The sequence below is a fragment of the Pseudophryne corroboree genome, chromosome 8 (assembly GCF_028390025.1).
Source record: "Pseudophryne corroboree isolate aPseCor3 chromosome 8, aPseCor3.hap2, whole genome shotgun sequence".
Lineage (NCBI taxonomy): Eukaryota > Metazoa > Chordata > Amphibia > Anura > Myobatrachidae > Pseudophryne > Pseudophryne corroboree.
The window spans coordinates 164,643,012-164,661,920 of record NC_086451.1 but is presented as its reverse complement, the minus strand read 5'-3'; the positions used below and the strand labels follow the sequence as shown (position 1 = coordinate 164,661,920).

At 48.2% G+C, this 18,909-nt stretch overlaps 12 non-coding genes and 4 pseudogenes across 12 annotated transcripts; all 16 read left to right on the top strand.

Moving 5' to 3' along the window:
• The first annotated feature begins 9,132 nt into the window (after nucleotides 1–9,132).
• LOC134951521 (U1 spliceosomal RNA) lies at nucleotides 9,133–9,296 on the top strand. Its single transcript, XR_010184246.1, has one exon. It is a non-coding gene; the product is annotated as a U1 spliceosomal RNA (small nuclear RNA).
• Nucleotides 9,297–9,448: 152 nt separating this feature from the next.
• LOC134952521 (U1 spliceosomal RNA) lies at nucleotides 9,449–9,611 on the top strand. Its single transcript, XR_010185026.1, has one exon. It is a non-coding gene; the product is annotated as a U1 spliceosomal RNA (small nuclear RNA).
• Nucleotides 9,612–10,282: 671 nt separating this feature from the next.
• Nucleotides 10,283–10,446, top strand: LOC134951601 (U1 spliceosomal RNA). The gene has a single exon (XR_010184311.1). It is a non-coding gene; the product is annotated as a U1 spliceosomal RNA (small nuclear RNA).
• Nucleotides 10,447–10,571: 125 nt separating this feature from the next.
• LOC134953098 (U1 spliceosomal RNA) lies at nucleotides 10,572–10,734 on the top strand. The gene has a single exon (XR_010185428.1). It is a non-coding gene; the product is annotated as a U1 spliceosomal RNA (small nuclear RNA).
• A 671-nt stretch (nucleotides 10,735–11,405) lies between these two features.
• On the top strand, nucleotides 11,406–11,560 carry LOC134953512 (U1 spliceosomal RNA; annotated as a pseudogene).
• A 145-nt stretch (nucleotides 11,561–11,705) lies between these two features.
• Nucleotides 11,706–11,847, top strand: LOC134953379 (U1 spliceosomal RNA; annotated as a pseudogene).
• Nucleotides 11,848–12,542: 695 nt separating this feature from the next.
• LOC134953354 (U1 spliceosomal RNA) lies at nucleotides 12,543–12,706 on the top strand. The gene has a single exon (XR_010185533.1). It is a non-coding gene; the product is annotated as a U1 spliceosomal RNA (small nuclear RNA).
• Nucleotides 12,707–13,376: 670 nt separating this feature from the next.
• LOC134951520 (U1 spliceosomal RNA) lies at nucleotides 13,377–13,540 on the top strand. The gene has a single exon (XR_010184245.1). It is a non-coding gene; the product is annotated as a U1 spliceosomal RNA (small nuclear RNA).
• A 152-nt stretch (nucleotides 13,541–13,692) lies between these two features.
• On the top strand, nucleotides 13,693–13,855 carry LOC134952520 (U1 spliceosomal RNA). The gene has a single exon (XR_010185025.1). It is a non-coding gene; the product is annotated as a U1 spliceosomal RNA (small nuclear RNA).
• Nucleotides 13,856–14,528: 673 nt separating this feature from the next.
• LOC134951600 (U1 spliceosomal RNA) lies at nucleotides 14,529–14,692 on the top strand. Its single transcript, XR_010184310.1, has one exon. It is a non-coding gene; the product is annotated as a U1 spliceosomal RNA (small nuclear RNA).
• Nucleotides 14,693–14,828: 136 nt separating this feature from the next.
• Nucleotides 14,829–14,991, top strand: LOC134953371 (U1 spliceosomal RNA). The gene has a single exon (XR_010185545.1). It is a non-coding gene; the product is annotated as a U1 spliceosomal RNA (small nuclear RNA).
• Nucleotides 14,992–15,662: 671 nt separating this feature from the next.
• Nucleotides 15,663–15,817, top strand: LOC134953510 (U1 spliceosomal RNA; annotated as a pseudogene).
• A 145-nt stretch (nucleotides 15,818–15,962) lies between these two features.
• On the top strand, nucleotides 15,963–16,104 carry LOC134953376 (U1 spliceosomal RNA; annotated as a pseudogene).
• A 695-nt stretch (nucleotides 16,105–16,799) lies between these two features.
• Nucleotides 16,800–16,963, top strand: LOC134951819 (U1 spliceosomal RNA). Its single transcript, XR_010184488.1, has one exon. It is a non-coding gene; the product is annotated as a U1 spliceosomal RNA (small nuclear RNA).
• Nucleotides 16,964–17,115: 152 nt separating this feature from the next.
• On the top strand, nucleotides 17,116–17,276 carry LOC134952679 (U1 spliceosomal RNA). Its single transcript, XR_010185151.1, has one exon. It is a non-coding gene; the product is annotated as a U1 spliceosomal RNA (small nuclear RNA).
• A 672-nt stretch (nucleotides 17,277–17,948) lies between these two features.
• On the top strand, nucleotides 17,949–18,112 carry LOC134950898 (U1 spliceosomal RNA). The gene has a single exon (XR_010183735.1). It is a non-coding gene; the product is annotated as a U1 spliceosomal RNA (small nuclear RNA).
• Nucleotides 18,113–18,909: the final 797 nt, after the last annotated feature.

The following is an 18,909-nucleotide window of genomic DNA, read 5'->3' as shown; positions in this document are numbered from 1 at the left end:
TATAAGCAGGGTAGAGTCCGGGGAGCTTCCTCTCAGCGGTGCTGTGGAGAAAAAATGGCGCTGGTGAGTGCTGAGGGAGAAGCCCCGCCCCCTCGGAGGCGGGCTTCTGTCCCGCTTAAACTGTAAAATTGGTGGGGGCTCATACATATATACAGTGCCCAGCTGTATATATGTTATATTTTTGCGAAAGAGGTTTATATTGCTGCCCGGGGCGCCCCCCCTGCGCCCTGCACCCTTACAGTGACCGGAGTATGTGAGGTGTATGGGAGCAAAGGCACGCAGCTGCAGTGCTGTGCGTTACCTCAGTGAAGATCATGAAGTCTTCTGCCGCCTCTGAAGTCTTCTTTTCTTCTCATACTCACCCGGCTTCTATCTTCCGGCTCTGCGAGGGGGACAGAGGCGCGGCTCTGGGACGGACGGCGAGGGTGAGATCCTGCGTACCTCCCTGAAAATTAAAAACCTAACAAAATACTTTCTGTCAGAAAGCTCAGGAGAGCTCCTGAAAAGCATCCAGTCTCCACTGGGCACAGTATCAAACTGAGGTCTGGAGGAGGGGCATAGAGGGAGGAGCCAGTGCACACCCAGAACTAAAGTCTTTCTTAAAGTGCCCATGTCTCCTGCGGAGCCCGTCTATCCCCATGGTCCTTACGGAGTCCCCAGCATCCTCTAGGACTTTAGAGAAAATAGGATTTTAATACCTACTGGTAAATCCTTTTCTCTTAGTCCGTAGAGGATGCTGGGCACCCGTCCCAGTGCGTACTGTGTCTGCAGTTATTAAATGGCCCTTAACTCCAGAACATTTATGTGGAGACAACTTTCCTGACTTGACTATCTTCCTTGGATGTTTTCCCCCTGTGTGACTGCTCCCCAGCCTCGGAGGGTTGCATCCGTGGTCCCTAGGATCCCGTCCTGGATCCCAAACCATCACCCCTCTAGGTGGTGAGAACTGTGCAGCCACCAATGGAGTGAGATTCTGGTCTTGGAAGACAGGATTATCCTCCGGTGCATGTGTAGGTGGGATCCGGACCACTTGTCCAACAGGTCCCACTGGAACACTCTGGCATGGAGCCTGCCAAACTGAATGGCCTCGTAGGCCGCAACCATCTTCCCCAGCAACCGAATGCATTGATGGATTAACACTCTTGCTGGTTTCAGAATTTGTTTGACCAGACTCTGGATCTCCAGAGCCATTCCACTAGAAGAAAACCTCTTCTGTGTCCAGTATCACTCCCAAAAACAACAACCGCGTCATTAGGACCAACTGCGATTTTGGCAAGTTTAGGAGCCAACCATGTTGTTAAAGAACTGTCAGGGAGAGTAGATGTTTTGCACCAACTGGTACCTGGATCTCGCCTTTATCAGGAGATCATCCAAGTACGGGATAATTGTGACTCCTTGCTTGCGAAGGAGAACCATCATTTCCGCCATCACCCTGGTGAAAATCCTCGGAGCCGTGGACAGACCAAACGGCAACGTCTGAAATTGGTAATGACAATCCTGAATTGCAAACCTCAGGTAGCTTGATGCAGTGGCTAAATGGGAACATGTAAGTAGGCATCCTTTATGTCTACCAAAACCATGAAATCTCCTTTATCCCCCGGACTGGAGATCACTACCCTGAGAGATTCCATCTTGAAATTGAATTTTTTTAGGTAGAAATTAAGGGATTTCAGATTTAAGATTGGTCTGACTGAGCCGTCCGGCTTCGGGACCACGAAGAGGCTTGAATAAAAACCTTCTCCCTGCTGACTAAGGCTGATTTGAACAATCGGTGAGGGGGAACTTCTTGAAACCCCAGTTTGTACCCTTGGGACACTATTTGTAAAACCCACGAGTCCAGGTCCGAATGAATCCAGAACTGACTGAAGAGTTTTAGACGTGCCCCCCAGTGGCGTAACTAGCGAGCAGTGGGCCCATGTGCGACAAAATGGCTTGGGGCCCCCCCCCATCCCATCCCATCCAAGTCCACCCCCTCACCCCTGGAGAGGATCTGGTGAGGGGGGCCTGCTCAGGGAAGTGGATACCTAGCAACAGTGCCGTAACTAGACATTTTAGCAGTGTGTGCAAGAAACGGCATTGGAGCCCCACCCCTGCATGCAAAACAGGGGCAGTGCGCGCCGTAGGCGCGCGCAAAAAAACATAGTGGCGTGGCTTCGTGGTTAAGCGGTGTGGCCACAAAATAATACCAATTCATAACACGGTGCACAGTAGTCTCCATTATTCAAATTACGCCGCACAGTAGCACCACTACACCAGGTAGAGACCCTTTTACACCTTACGGCGGACAGATTCCTCTTTTTACACATTACAGCAGACAGCGTCCTCTTTTTACACATTACAGCAGACAGCGTCCCCTTTTTACACATTACGGCAGACAGCATCCCCCTATTTTACACAACGGCAGACAGCGTGCCCTTGTTACACATAGCGGCAGACAGCGTACATTTTTTTCACATAACGGCAGACAGCCTGCCCTTGTTAAACATAGCGGCAGACAGCGTACACTTTTTACACATAACGGCAGACAGCCTGCCCTTGTTAAACATAGCGGCAGACAGCGTACACTTTTTTCACATAACAGCAGTCAGCCTGCCCTTGTTACACATAATGGCAGACATCGTACACTTTTTACACATTACAGCAGACAGCTTGCCCTTGTTACACATTACAGCAGACAGCTTGCCCTTGTTACACATTATGGCAGACAGCGTGCCCTTGTTACACATTACGGCAGACAGCATCCCCCTTGTTACACATTACGGCAGGCAGATTCCCCCTTGTTACACATTGCGGCAAGCAGATTCCCCCTTTTTACACATTGCGGCAAGCAGATTCCCCCTTTTTACACATTGCGGCAGGCAGATTCCCCCTTTTTACACACTGCGGCAGGCAGTCCCCCTTTTTACACATAGCTGTAGGCAGATTCCCCCTTTTTACACATAGCGGCAGGCAGATTCCCCCTTTTTACACATTGCGGCAGGCAGTCCCCCTTTTTACACATAGCTGCAGGCAGATTCCCCCTTTTAACACATAGCTGCAGGCAGATTCCCCCCTTTTACACATAGCTGCAGGCAGATTCCCCCTTTTTACACATAGCGGCAGGCAGATTCCCCCTTTTTACACATAGCGGCAGGCAGATTCCCCCTTTTTACACATAGCGGCAGGCAGATTCCCCCTTTTTACACATAGCGGCAGGCAGTCCCAACAAAGAAAGAAAGAGACGAAAGAAAGAAAGAAAGAAAGAAAGAAAGAAAGAAAGAAAGAAAGAAAGAAAGAAAGAAAGAAAGAAAGAAAGAAAGAAAGAAAGAAAGAAAGAAGAATTATACTTACCCTCTCCGCTGGCTCAGGCTCCTCGTGCAGCTTGACGATTCCCGGGCAGTAGAGAAGGATGAGGAGGGAGGTGGAGGAGGGAGCCGCAGCAGCGCTGTGTTATTGGTGGAGGCGCTGCTGCTGCTGCCCCTCTGCTTCACTATAGGCTGTTCTCGGAAGACAGCCTATAGTGAAGCAGAGGGGCAGCAGCGCCTCCACCAGTAACAAAGCGCTGCTGCGGCTCCTTCCTTCACCTCCCTCCTCCTACTCCTCCCCCCCGTGCCGCTGCTCCTCTCATCTCCAAGCGACCCTCCTCCCTCTTCGTGTGTTACAGAGGCGGCAGCGTGTCTGGTGCTGCGGCTGCTGCCCGTAGTGCCCTGGCCTGATCTGTTCGTTACGACGGGCGGGCGGCGGGAGTCGCAGGACGCAGACCCGACGGGAGCGCTGGTGTGCGGCTGCGGCATGATACAATGAGTCATTGTGACTCATTGTAATGCCGGCGGCTGTGGGCCCTTGAGTGCGGCGGGGCCCCAGTGCAATGCACTGCCTGCCCTGCCAGTAGTTCCGCCCCTGGTGCCCCCCACTGGTGTGGGCTCCTGCAAGAGAGCCCCAGCGTCATGCAGTGGATTTGGCAGAAGCAGAGGACTCTGCTCCTGCGATCTTGAAGAGGCTTCTTGGAGTCAGCATCAGCATTCCCTTGGTGAATCCACAATGCCCTCCTATCCGAGACTGCCATGAAATTGGCCCGTGAGCACTTGTGCCCGGTGTAGGATTTTTAAATATGTGTAGTTTACTGTATGCAAGGGTTTAAAACCTTTTAGGAACTGAGATCTAAGGTGTATTACATGTAGTTTAAAAAAAACAAAAAAGGTTTATTTTATGGCAGTAGTTTCCAAACTGGGGTTCTTGCACTGGTAGCATAGTTTGGTGGTCCAGGACCAATTAAAATTATTTATACTTTATTAAATTGCCAAAACCATTCCCTCACAACATAACTGAACCTGAGGATGACATGCTATAAACACAATTTACTTAATTTTATATTTTTTTCTGAATTTCTCAATAAAAAAAACTTTGGCCTAGGGGTGCCGTGAAACAAATTTTGATACTATTTATTTATATAGTGCTCTTTCTCCAACAGGACTCAAGGCGCTTGAGATATGGCTTCTGGAACTGAACACAGGATTCTAAATGTGGCTGTACCAAGGACCTATACAGTGGCATTACAGGTTGAGTATCCCTTATCCAAAATGCTTGGGACCAGAGGAATTTTGGATATCGGATTTTTCTGTATTTTGGAATAATTGCATACCATAACGAGATATTATGGTGATGGGACCTAAATCTAAGCACAGAATGCATTTATGTTTCATATATACCATATACACACAGCCTGAAGGTCATTTTAGCCAATATTTTTTATAACTTTGTGCATTAAACAAAGTGTGTGTACATTCACAGAATTCATTTATGTGTCATATACACCTTATACACACAGTCTGAAGTTCATTTAATACAATATTTTTAATAACTTTGAGTATTAAACAAAGTTTGTGTACACTGAGCCATCAAAAAACAAAGGTTTCACTATCTCAGTCTCACTCAAAAAAGTCCGTATTTCGGAATATTCCGTATTTCGGAATATTTGGATATGGGATACTCAACCTGTATTACTTTTTTCTGCTACTGGTTCTTTACCTATGCAAACAAGCATCTGACTTGCCTTTCCTATTGCTTTGTTACATTGCTCACCTGAAATAGTAATACTTAGATAGCTTTCCTCTTGCCATTATAATGCCCTTAATATTATAGTTAGCCTTTGTATTTTTGAGACGTGTATGATTTTGCATTTTTTGGCATTAAATGTTGCCATGTTCTTGACCATTCCTCTAGTCCAGGGGCGGAACTGCCAGAGACAACGGAGTCAGTTGCCGCCGGGCTCCAGCCCTAACGGGGCTTCCTCCATTGCCCTCCGGCTGTTACGTGCCCTTCCTATTAAATAGACAAAGGCGCTACCAGCAGGGTCTCGCAGTTTGTACATTCCATGCCGTAACACCCTTCTTTCCACCTTTTTCAAGACCCAGCCCAGCAGCCTCGCCGCTGCCACCACCGCTAGCTGCAGCACTGCCAGCGGTGGGGTGCCCCTGCTTCTTCTCACACCACAGATAGCTGGGCAGCACTGCAACTGCCTGCCTGATTGCTCCACCCCCTTCCGGCTCCCAAGCACCTCTGCTGCCCAGTGATCCAGGAGCCTGCTGCTAGGAAGAAGTGGCCGAGCTTCAGCAAGCGAGTCTGGACACTGGCGGAGGAAGCCATGATAACCAGATAATGGGGAGTGGAGAGCCAGTTCCAAGGTAATACTTTATACAGCTGGTTGAGATCCTGGTCGGTGGATATGGATTCCAAGAAAACCCTGGAGGTGCTTCCTTTCAAGGGAGACACTCTCTTTGGAGAAGACCTCAATAAGATTGTAGCTGATCTGGCTACTGCTAAAACAGCTTGCCTACCTAGTATGACTCCTACCACGCAGAAGGCTAAAAGTACTTTCCCTTGGCCCTTTCATCCTCAAGGTAAAATGTACCCAAGGTCAGGCATACCCAAAGCAAGCTCATGCTTCCAGACCTGCCAAGCCCAGACTGAAGCAAGCCTGGGCTGCCCATCAGCCTGCTTCCAAAACGGACAAGCCTGCCACATGACGGTGCAGGCCTCCCTCTGGGGGATCCCAGGGTGGGGGGCCCGACTTCTAGGTTTGGCATAATTCTAAGCTAGAGAATTCTGTTTGGAGCTCACCTTGTACTTTGTGAAGAAATAATCAGCATTGTGGCTGAGCAGATACATGTAGTGTGTGGCTGCAAACTGCATGGATCTGCTGCGTTGTACTGCTGATACTTTTTTTTTCAAAGTACCAATAGCTTCATATAATGTTCACAATTTTTATGCAGGATCAAATAGCTCAATAGGTAGGGTGTTTGATTAGAATTCAACAGGTTATAGGTTTGAATCCTGGGTATGGTAGTTTGAGATGTGTTATTTAATAAAGTATGTTGTTCTGACTGCCGGCATCCTATCACCTGGGATATCATACTAAATAAATGGAGTTGATCAATTTTTTTTATTTTTTTTTTAAACTAGGGACAATTTCCAGATACTTTTCTTTATAACTGAGATTGCCCCCTGGAACTTCACATCAGTTGACAACTATGCATGAGTGGGCAGTGCTTGCTCTGGATCTGCCCACCCATTTATGTGCCGTCATAAAAGAAAGCACAACTGACAGTTATCCTGGGCGTACACTACACAATTATCTGTCAGGCTATCAATCCAGTCTGGATGGATGGAATGAAAATCTGGTAATGTATCGGAGCAAATGTCAATTAACCATTTGCTCCCAAACACTAGAAAAGTGGTCAAAAATGGTCATTACACAAATTGGTTAAACCCAAAATTTAACCAATTTGTTTAGGGGACCATTTTTGTCCATTTTCTAGTGTTTGAGAGTAAATCGTTGATGGTCATTTGCTCACATAGATAACCGGATTTCTATTCCAACCAGCCAGTGTTGGAGATATGGTCTGCCAGATTACATAATGCACACCAGAGCCATAACTAGACTTTTTGGTGCCCTGTGACAGATAATTATATGCGCCCCCCCCTCCCCATTTTTGCAATATGGACAAAAGGCGCATGCCTTGTGGGGAAGGGACATAACAAGATTGGTCTCAGAGAAAGCACATGAGATATGAAGATATATCTAGTATACTTGACACTCAATGGTTTGTGGTATTGCCGGGGTGCCCTCCTTAAATGCATATACAGTCACACATGGCGTGTTTGTGCAAATGGCATATCAGCAGTCAGCACTAACTGGTGACATGCCATTTGTACAAGTAAGCCATGTGTGACTAATATATAAACATACTTTATTAAATAACACCTCAAACTATCATACCCAGGATTCAAACCTATAACCTGTTGAATTCTAATCAAATACCCTACCCATTGAGCTACTTGATCCTGCATCTATTCTAACCTCCAAAAACAGATTCAGTTGCATTTTCCAGCGTGTTTTGTTTGCGCATTTGCAAATGTCTTACATCGACAAACTTATTTAGTACTATTTTGCAAATAGGGTTACATTGTCGCAACATTGTGTTCCCTAATTGCTTGATTTTTTTAAATGCAACAATTGATAAAGACACCTGATAATTGCTCTGTGGAGTCTTATTTTGTGTCTACTTCTTATCTACATTTAATTCCCTACCTCTAATCAATGCATTTTTAAATGCTGGGGGCTGCCAGGACGTGAGGCCTACCTAGACTTTAGATCTGAATTTGAATGTACTTGTGAACTAACTTAATTTCCTACTTCTAAATTCATTCCTAAATTCACTACTTACATTAATCCTGTAGTTGGGCATTTTGAGCCTTCAATTGTGGGCATTGTTTTGTGTCCAGACCAGCAGCTGGTGGTGTGCATTTGCTGGAAAGGCATCGAAGACCTCCGATATGCTGCATCTCCTGATGTGTGTCTCCCTCAAGTGGCTGTCAGCAAATGCATGCTAGACACCCCATTCCAAGCTGATTGTGACATCACGGAACATGCATCATAGAACAGGCATGCTAGAATATGGGTCTTCAACCTGCGACCCTCCAGCTGCTGTGGAACTACATATACCAGCATGCCCTGCCTCAGTTTTAGCATACCTTAATAGCAAAACTGTGGCAGGGCATGCTGGGATGTGTAGTTTCACAGCAGCTGGAGGGCCACAGGATGAAGACCCATGTGCTAAAGCCAAGCCGCAGGTACATTGAATGCTAGCAAGCTGAATATTTAAATCCTTTTTATTCCGCAGCATTCCAATGTGGAAGATTCCATGGAACCAGAGATCCTTCCATTGAGAAGGACATGCTGCCTGGATGACTACACTGTGCAAATTAAATCACGGAGCCAGTTGGCTTGTGGGTGGCTCTGGTCACTGGGTGGTTGGGTGGGTGGTGTGTCAGAGGTGGAGCACATGCAAATGATTGTGTATCATCCAGCTAGTGAGAGAGAAAACTCATGCAGGAGTGTGCCTGCTTGTCAGTGGGTTATGCACCTTTCCAGACGTCAAATCTACATGGAGCAGCTGGAGAGGACAAGAGCAGGTTTGCAAAATATAGACAGAAGAGCTCTCCAGCCTAGTTTGCTGTCTGTTTCCACTTCTCTTTTCTTGAGCCGCTCCCTTCTATGCCCTTGCGCACTATCCTGACTTCTCCCATCTGCTTACTTTGTGCCTTCCAACGCACAATGCGAACTACAGGTAGTGCTGCAGGGCCCACACCCTTTTACTTGCCATACAGAGCAGCTCTGGAGCTGTTACAGTGCCCAGCTTCTGCAAGAAATCAGCTTGAATGCTTCAGGGGCTGGGGCATAGCCAACATGAGCCCCACACCGAAGGAGGGTGGAGGTGTTTAATGCGAACTAGGGGTCATCCAAGCGCCGCAAAAGGCCGCCATGCCCTGCACGCCCCTTTTCTCTTTTCATATGCAGACGAGGGTTGAAGCCAACTTTGACCCACTGCTTGGATGACATCACCATATGCAAATCCATCTGCTGCAGGCCTTCCCCCAGGAATGCTTGCACTAGTTGTTGCATTTGGTTTGTTGTTTGGGGGTGCTTCAGTATTAGGCAGCCTTCTGCCCTCCCATGTTCATCTGAAAATATGTGTTCTCCCTGCAGTTGTTGTCCCCAGATGAGAGTTCCCTTGTGCTGCCTCAGTTGAATCTCCTTTACTTGACAGAGATGTGCCTGAGCAGCGGCCCTCCCCAGCTCTATCCCAAATCATACTTATTTTGCATAGGAGATACCATGGTCATGAAGATTGTTCTCCCAGGTTGAGGATCATTCATTGCATTCTGGGTATGCTGACCCCTGTGATTTCCCCAAATGTGGGAAACTTGACTGCATTATTTGTGGTAGTGGGGGACTGTGTTTGTGCTTTCCTCTGGTCAGCTCTGGTAAAAGTCAGATTTCTTTGTCTCAGATCTTCCTCTAGCCTTGTTCTTCTTTCGAGAGTTCCCTTGTGCTGCCTCAGTTGGATCTCCTTCACTTGACAGGGGGGTGCCCGAGCTGCGACCCTCCCCAGCTCTAGCCCAAATCCTACTTACCTGCCAGGTGAGATACTATGATCATGTAGGTGCTTCTCCCAGGGCAAGGCTCACCCATTGCACTCTGGGTGTGCTGCCCCTGTGATTTCCCCAAATGTGGGAAACTTGACTGCATAATTTGTGTTTCCCCTGGTCGGCTCTCGTATAATTCAGATCTCTTTGTCTCAGGTCTCTCTCCAGCCTAGTTTGCTGTCTGTTTCCACTTCTCTTTTCTTGAGCCGCTCCCTTCTATGCCCTTGCGCACTATTCTGACCTCTCCTGTCTGCTTACTTTGTGCCTTCCAACGCACAATGCAAACTACAGGTAGTGCTGCAGGGCCCACACCCTTTTACATGCTTTACAGAGCAGCTCTGGAGCTGTTACAGTGCCCAGCTGCTGCAAGAAATTAGCTTGAATGCTTCAGGGGCTGGGGCATAGCCAACATGAGCCCCACACCGAAGGAGGGTGGAGATGTTTTATGCGAATTAGGGGTCATCCAAGCGCCGCAAAAGGCCGCCATGCCCTGCACGCCCCTCTTCTCTATTCATATGCAGATGAGTGTTGAAGCCAACTTTGACCCACTGCTTGGATGACATCACCATATGCAAATCCATCTGCTGCAGGCCTTCCCCCAGGAATGCTTGCACTAGTTGTTGCATTTGGTTTGTTGTTTGGGGGTGCTTCAGTATTAGGCAGCCTTCTGCCCTCCCATGTTCATCTGAAAATATGTGTTCTCCCTGCAGTTGTTGTCCCCAGATGAGAGTTCCCTTGTGCTGCCTCAGTTGAATCTCCTATACTTGACAGAGATGTGCCTGAGCAGCGGCCCTCCCCAGCTCTATCCCAAATCATACTTATTTTGCATAGGAGATACCATGGTCATGAAGATTGTTCTCCCAGGGTGAGGTTCATTCATTGCATTCTGGGTATGCTAACCCTTGTGATTTCCCCAAATGTGGGAAACTGGACTGCATTATTTGTGGTAGTGAGGGACTGTGTTTGTGCTTTCCTTTGGTCAGATTTCTTTGTCTCAGATCTTCCTCTAGCCTTGTTCTTCTTTCGAGAGTTCCCTTGTGCTGCCTCAGTTGGATCTCCTTCACTTGACAGGGGGGTGCCCGAGCAGCGATCCTCCCCAGCTCCTACTTACCTGCCAGGTGAGATACTATGATCATGAAGGTGCTTCTCCTAGGGCAAGGCTCACCCATTGCACTCTGGGTGTGCTACTCCTGCGGTTTCCCCAAATGTTGGACACTTGACTGCATAATTTGTGTTTCACCTGGTCGGCTCTCGTATAATTCAGATCTCTTTGTCTCAGGTCTCTCTCCAGCCTAATTTGCAGTCTGTTTCCACTTCTCTTTTCTTGAGTTGCTCCCTTCTATGCCCTTGCGCACTATCCTGACTTCTCCCGTCTGCTTACTTTGTGCCTTGCAACGCACAATGCAAACTACAGGTAGTGCTGCAGGGCCCACACCCTTTTACTTGCCTTACAGAGCAGCTCTGGAGCTGTTACAGTGCCCAGCTGCTGCAAGAAATCAGCTTGAATGCTTCAGGGGCTGGGGCATAGCCATCATGAGCCCCACACCGAAGGAGGGTGGAGGTGTTTAATGCAAACTAGGGGTCATCCAAGCACCGCAAAAGGCCGCCATGCCCTGCATGCCAATTTTATCTTTTCATATGCAGACGAGGGTTGAAGCCAACTTTGACCCACTGCTTGGATGACATCACCATATGCAAATCCATCTGCTGCAGGCCTTCCCCCAGGAATGCTTGCACTAGTTGTTGCATTTGGTTTGTTGTTTGGGGGTGCTTCAGTATTAAGCAGCCTTCTGCCCTCCCATGTTCATCTGAAAATATGTGTTCTCCCTGCAGTTGTTGTCCCCAGATGAGAGTTCCCTTGTGCTGCCTCAGTTGAATCTCCTTTACTTGACAGAGATGTGCCTGAGCAGCGGCCCTCCCCAGCCCTATCCCAAATCATACTTATTGTGCACAGGCGATACCATGGTCATGAAGATTGTTCTCTCAGGATGAGGTTCATTCATTGCATTCTGGGTATGCTGACCCCTGTGATTTCCCTAAATGTGGGAAACTCGACTGCATTATTTGTGGTAGTGCTTTCCTCTGGTCAGCTCTGGTAAAAGTCAGATTTCTTCGTCTCAGATTTTCCTCTAGCCTTGTTCTTCTTTCGAGAGTTCCCTTGTGCTGCCTCAGTTGGATCTCCTTCACTTGACAGGGGGGTGCCCGAGCAGCGACCCTCCCCAGCTCTAGCCCAACTCCTACTTACCTGCCAGGTGAGATACTATGATCATGAAGTTGCTTCTCCCTGGGCAAGGATCACCCATTGCACTCTGGGTGTGCTGCTCCTGTGATTTCTCCAAATGTGGGAAACTTGACTGCGTAATTTGTGTTTCCCCTGGTCGGCTCTCATATAATTCAGATCTCTTTGTCTCAGGTCTCTCTCCAGCCTAGTTTACTGTCTGTTTCCACTTCTTTTTTCTTGAGCCCCTCCCTTCTATACCCTTGTGCACTATTCTGACTTCTCCTCCCGTCTGCTTACTTTGTGCCTTACAATGCACAATGCAAACTACAGGTAGTGCTGCAGGGCCCACACCCTTTTATTTGCCTTACAGAGCAGCTCTGGAGCTGTTACAGTGCCCAGCTGCTGCAAGAAATCAGCTTGAATGCTTCAGGGGCTGGGGCATGGCCAACATGAGCCCCACACAGAAGGAGGGTGGGGGTATTTAATGCGAACTAGGGGTCATCCAAGCGCCGCAAAAGGCCGCCATGCCCTGCATACCCCTTTTCTCTTTTCATATGCAGATGAGGGTTCCAGCCAACTTTGGCCCACTGCTTGGATGACATCACCGTATGCAAATCCGTCTTCTGCAGACCTTCCCCCAGGAATGCTTGTACTAGTTGTTGCATTTGGTTTGTTGTTTGGGGGAGCTTCAGTATTAGGCAGCCTTCTGCCCTCCCATGTTCATCTGAAAATATGTGTTCTCCCTGCAGTTGTTGTCCCCAGATGAGAGTTCCCTTGTGCTGCCTCAGTTGAATCTCCTTTACTTGACAGAGATGTGCCTGAGCAGCGGCCCTCCCCAGCCCTATCCCAAATCATACTTATTTTGCATAGCAGATACCATGGTCATGAAGATTGTTCTCCCAGGGTGAGGTTCATTCATTGCATTCTGGGTATGCTGACCCCTGTGATTTCCCCAAATGTGGGAAACTTGACTGCATTATTTGTGTTTCCCCTGGTCGGCTCTCGTATAATTCAGATCTCTTTGTCTCAGGTCTCTCTCCAGCCTAGTTTGCTGTCTGTTTCCACTTCTATTTTCTTGAGCCGCTCCCTTCTATGCCCTTGCGCACTATCCTGACTTCTCCCGTCTGCTTACTTTGTGCCTTCCAACGCACAATGCAAACTCAGGTAGTGCTGCAGGGCCCACGCCCTTTTACATGCTTTACAGAGCAGCTCTGGAGCTGTTACAGTGCCCAGCTGCTGCAAGAAATCAGCTTGAATGCTTCAGGGGCTGGGGCATAGCCAACATGAGCCCCACACCGAAGGAGGGTGGAGGTGTTTAATGTGAATTAGGGGTCATCCAAGCGCCGCAAAAGGCCGCCATGCCCTGCACATCCCTTTTTTCTTTTCATATGCAGACGAGGGTTGAAGCCAACTTTGACCCACTGCTTGGATGACATCACCATATGCAAATCCATCTGCTGCAGGCCTTCCCCCAGGAATGCTTGCACTAGTTGTTGCATTTGGTTTGTTGTTTGGGGGTGCTTCAGTATTAGGCAGCCTTCTGCCCTCCCATGTTCATCTGAAAATATGTGTTCTCCCTGCAGTTGTTGTCCCCAGATGAGAGTTCCCTTGTGCTGCCTCAGTTGAATCTCCTTTACTTGACAGAGATGTGCCTGAGCAGCGGCCCTCCCCAGCTCTATCCCAAATCATACTTATTTTGCATAGGAGATACCATGGTCATGAAGATTGTTCTCCCAGGTTGAGGATCATTCATTGCATTCTGGGTATGCTGACCCCTGTGATTTCCCCAAATGTGGGAAACTTGACTGCATTATTTGTGGTAGTGGGGGACTGTGTTTGTGCTTTCCTCTGGTCAGCTCTGGTAAAAGTCAGATTTCTTTGTCTCAGATCTTCCTCTAGCCTTGTTCTTCTTTCGAGAGTTCCCTTGTGCTGCCTCAGTTGGATCTCCTTCACTTGACAGGGGGGTGCCCGAGCTGCGACCCTCCCCAGCTCTAGCCCAACTCCTACTTACCTGCCAGGTGAGATACTATGATCATGTAGGTGCTTCTCCCAGGGCAAGGCTCACCCATTGCACTCTGGGTGTGCTGCCCCTGTGATTTCCCCAAATGTGGGAAACTTGACTGCATAATTTGTGTTTCCCCTGGTCGGCTCTCGTATAATTCAGATCTCTTTGTCTCAGGTCTCTCTCCAGCCTAGTTTGCTGTCTGTTTCCACTTCTCTTTTTTCTTGAGCCGCTCCCTTCTATGCCCTTGCGCACTATTCTGACCTCTCCTGTCTGCTTACTTTGTGCCTTCCAACGCACAATGCAAACTACAGGTAGTGCTGCAGGGCCCACACCCTTTTACATGCTTTACAGAGCAGCTCTGGAGCTGTTACAGTGCCCAGCTGCTGCAAGAAATTAGCTTGAATGCTTCAGGGGCTGGGGCATAGCCAACATGAGCCCCACACCGAAGGAGGGTGGAGATGTTTTATGCGAATTAGGGGTCATCCAAGCGCCGCAAAAGGCCGCCATGCCCTGCACGCCCCTCTTCTCTATTCATATGCAGATGAGTGTTGAAGCCAACTTTGACCCACTGCTTGGATGACATCACCATATGCAAATCCATCTGCTGCAGGCCTTCCCCCAGGAATGCTTGCACTAGTTGTTGCATTTGGTTTGTTGTTTGGGGGTGCTTCAGTATTAGGCAGCCTTCTGCCCTCCCATGTTCATCTGAAAATATGTGTTCTCCCTGCAGTTGTTGTCCCCAGATGAGAGTTCCCTTGTGCTGCCTCAGTTGAATCTCCTATACTTGACAGAGATGTGCCTGAGCAGCGGCCCTCCCCAGCTCTATCCCAAATCATACTTATTTTGCATAGGAGATACCATGGTCATGAAGATTGTTCTCCCAGGGTGAGGTTCATTCATTGCATTCTGGGTATGCTAACCCTTGTGATTTCCCCAAATGTGGGAAACTGGACTGCATTATTTGTGGTAGTGAGGGACTGTGTTTGTGCTTTCCTTTGGTCAGATTTCTTTGTCTCAGATCTTCCTCTAGCCTTGTTCTTCTTTCGAGAGTTCCCTTGTGCTGCCTCAGTTGGATCTCCTTCACTTGACAGGGGGGTGCCCGAGCAGCGATCCTCCCCAGCTCTAGCCCAGCTCCTACTTACCTGCCAGGTGAGATACTATAATCATGAAGGTGCTTCTCCTAGGGCAAGGCTCACCCATTGCACTCTGGGTGTGCTACTCCTGCGGTTTCCCCAAATGTTGGACACTTGACTGCATAATTTGTGTTTCACCTGGTCGGCTCTCGTATAATTCAGATCTCTTTGTCTCAGGTCTCTCTCCAGCCTAATTTGCAGTCTGTTTCCACTTCTCTTTTCTTGAGTTGCTCCCTTCTATGCCCTTGCGCACTATCCTGACTTCTCCCGTCTGCTTACTTTGTGCCTTGCAACGCACAATGCAAACTACAGGTAGTGCTGCAGGGCCCACACCCTTTTACTTGCCTTACAGAGCAGCTCTGGAGCTGTTACAGTGCCCAGCTGCTGCAAGAAATCAGCTTGAATGCTTCAGGGGCTGGGGCATAGCCATCATGAGCCCCACACCGAAGGAGGGTGGAGGTGTTTAATGCAAACTAGGGGTCATCCAAGCACCGCAAAAGGCCGCCATGCCCTGCATGCCAATTTTATCTTTTCATATGCAGACGAGGGTTGAAGCCAACTTTGACCCACTGCTTGGATGACATCACCATATGCAAATCCATCTGCTGCAGGCCTTCCCCCAGGAATGCTTGCACTAGTTGTTGCATTTGGTTTGTTGTTTGGGGGTGCTTCAGTATTAAGCAGCCTTCTGCCCTCCCATGTTCATCTGAAAATATGTGTTCTCCCTGCAGTTGTTGTCCCCAGATGAGAGTTCCCTTGTGCTGCCTCAGTTGAATCTCCTTTACTTGACAGAGATGTGCCTGAGCAGCGGCCCTCCCCAGCCCTATCCCAAATCATACTTATTGTGCACAGGCGATACCATGGTCATGAAGATTGTTCTCTCAGGATGAGGTTCATTCATTGCATTCTGGGTATGCTGACCCCTGTGATTTCCCTAAATGTGGGAAACTCGACTGCATTATTTGTGGTAGTGCTTTCCTCTGGTCAGCTCTGGTAAAAGTTAGATTTCTTCATCTCAGATTTTCCTCTAGCCTTGTTCTTCTTTCGAGAGTTCCCTTGTGCTGCCTCAGTTGGATCTCCTTCACTTGACAGGGGGGTGCCCGAGCAGCGACCCTCCCCAGCTCTAGCCCAACTCCTACTTACCTGCCAGGTGAGATACTATGATCATGAAGTTGCTTCTCCCTGGGCAAGGATCACCCATTGCACTCTGGGTGTGCTGCTCCTGTGATTTCTCCAAATGTGGGAAACTTGACTGCGTAATTTGTGTTTCCCCTGGTCGGCTCTCATATAATTCAGATCTCTTTGTCTCAGGTCTCTCTCCAGCCTAGTTTACTGTCTGTTTCCACTTCTTTTTTCTTGAGCCCCTCCCTTCTATACCCTTGTGCACTATTCTGACTTCTCCTCCCGTCTGCTTACTTTGTGCCTTACAATGCACAATGCAAACTACAGGTAGTGCTGCAGGGCCCACACCCTTTTACTTGCCTTACAGAGCAGCTCTGGAGCTGTTACAGTGCCCAGCTGCTGCAAGAAATCAGCTTGAATGCTTCAGGGGCTGGGGCATGGCCAACATGAGCCCCACACAGAAGGAGGGTGGGGGTATTTAATGCAAACTAGGGGTCATCCAAGCGCCGCAAAAGGCCGCCATGCCCTGCATACCCCTTTTCTCTTTTCATATGCAGATGAGGGTTCCAGCCAACTTTGGCCCACTGCTTGGATGACATCACCGTATGCAAATCCGTCTTCTGCAGACCTTCCCCCAGGAATGCTTGTACTAGTTGTTGCATTTGGTTTGTTGTTTGGGGGAGCTTCAGTATTAGGCAGCCTTCTGCCCTCCCATGTTCATCTGAAAATATGTGTTCTCCCTGCAGTTGTTGTCCCCAGATGAGAGTTCCCTTGTGCTGCCTCAGTTGAATCTCCTTTACTTGACAGAGATGTGCCTGAGCAGCGGCCCTCCCCAGCCCTATCCCAAATCATACTTATTTTGCATAGCAGATACCATGGTCATGAAGATTGTTCTCCCAGGGTGAGGTTCATTCATTGCATTCTGGGTATGCTGACCCCTGTGATTTCCCCAAATGTGGGAAACTTGACTGCATTATTTGTGGTAGTGAGTGACTGTGTTTGTGCTTTCCTCTGGTCAGCTCTGGTAAAAGTCAGATTTCTTTGTCTCAGATCTTCCTCTAGCCTTGTTCTTCTTTCGAGAGTTTCCTTGTGCTGCCTCAGTTGGATCTCCTTCACTTGAGAAGGGGGTGCCCGAGCAGCGACCCTCCCCAGCTCTAGCCCAACTCCTACTTACCTGCCAGGTGAGATACTATGATCATGAAGGTGCTTCTCCCAGGGCAAGGCTCACCCATTGCACTCTGGGTGTGCTGCTCCTGCGATTTCCCCAAATGTGGGAAACTTTACTGCATAATTTGTGTTCCCCTGGTCGGCTCTCGTATAATTCAGATCTCTTTGTCTCAGGTCTCTCTCCAGCCTAGTTTGCTGTCTGTTTCCACTTCTCTTTTCTTGAGCCCCTCCCTTCTATGCCCTTGCGCACTATCCTGACTTCTCCCGTCTGCTTACTTTTTGCCTTCCAACGCACAATGCGAACTACAGGTAGTGCTGCAGGTCCCACACCCTTTTATTTGCCTTACAGAGCAGCTCTGGAGCTGTTACAGTGCCCAGCTGCTGCAAGAAATCAGCTTGAATGCTTCAGGGGCTGGGGCATAGCCAACATGAGCCCCACACCGAAGGAGGGTGGAGGTGTTTAATGCGAGCTAGGGGTCATCCAAGCGCCGCAAAAGGCTGCCATGCCCTGCACGCCCCTTTTCTCTTTTCATATGCAGACGAGGGTTGAAGCCAACTTTGACCCACTGCTTGGATGACATCACCATATGCAAATCCATCTGCTGCAGGCCTTCCCCCAGGAATGCTTGCACTAGTTGTTGCATTTTGTTTGTTGTTTGGGGGTGCTTCAGTATTAGGTAGCCTTCTGCCCTCCCATGTTCATCTGAAAATATGTGTTCTCCCTGCAGTTGTTGTCCCCAGATGAGAGTTCCCTTGTGCTGCCTCAGTTGAATCTCCTTTACTTGACAGAGATGTGCCTGAGCAGCGGCCCTCCCCAGCCCTATCCCAAATCATACTTATTTTGCATAGGAGATACCATGGTCATGAAGATTGTTCTCCCAGGGTGAGGTTCATTCATTGCATTCTGGGTATGCTGACCCCTGTGATTTCCACAAATGTGGGAAACTCGACTGCATTATTTGTGGTAGTGGGGGGCTGTGTTTGTGCTTTCCTCTGGACAGCTCTGGTAAAAGTCAGATTTCTTTGTCTCAGATTTTCCTCTAGCCTTGTTCTTCTTTCGAGAGTTCACTTGTGCTGCCTCAGTTGGATCTCCTTCACTTGACAGGGGGCTGCCCGTGCAGCGACCCTCCCCAGCTCTAGCACATGTAAGTTTGTTTTTATTTTACTACATTGTGGTTTGTGGCTCTATACCATGTAATGCATGTCTTTTAACAGTAGTCAAGTCTTCCAATGTGCTTGTTAGTGAAACCCAATACATAGCTTTATTTTATTTTGTTTCTTCAAATATTGAATGCATATGTCTTATAACTTTTTTTTTCAATATGTAAACATTTTTATTATAAGATTTTCAATGACACAAGTACATCCAAGTTGCAGATTATGGGTTGTGAAGGACAAATCAACCATATAAACAATTTAAGCAATTTAAATTGCATGCAGGTAGTAGAATATCAAACTCCTTGGATGAGAGTTGGTCGTAATAAACTAGGATAGAAAAGAATAAAGTAGAAAATAAGATTTTAAACCTACCGGTAAATCTTTTTCTCGTAGTCCGTAGAGGGTGTTGGGGACTCCGAAAGGACCATGGGGATAGACGGGCTCCGCAGGAGACATGGGCACTTTAAGAAAGACTTTAGTTCTGGGTGTGCACTGGCTCCTCCCTCTATGCGCCTCTATGCCACAGTTAGAGAAACTGTGCCCAGAGGAGACTGACAGTATGAGGAAAGGATTTTGTTAATCCAGGGCAAGATTCATACCAGCCACACCAATCACACCGTATAACTTGTGATAAA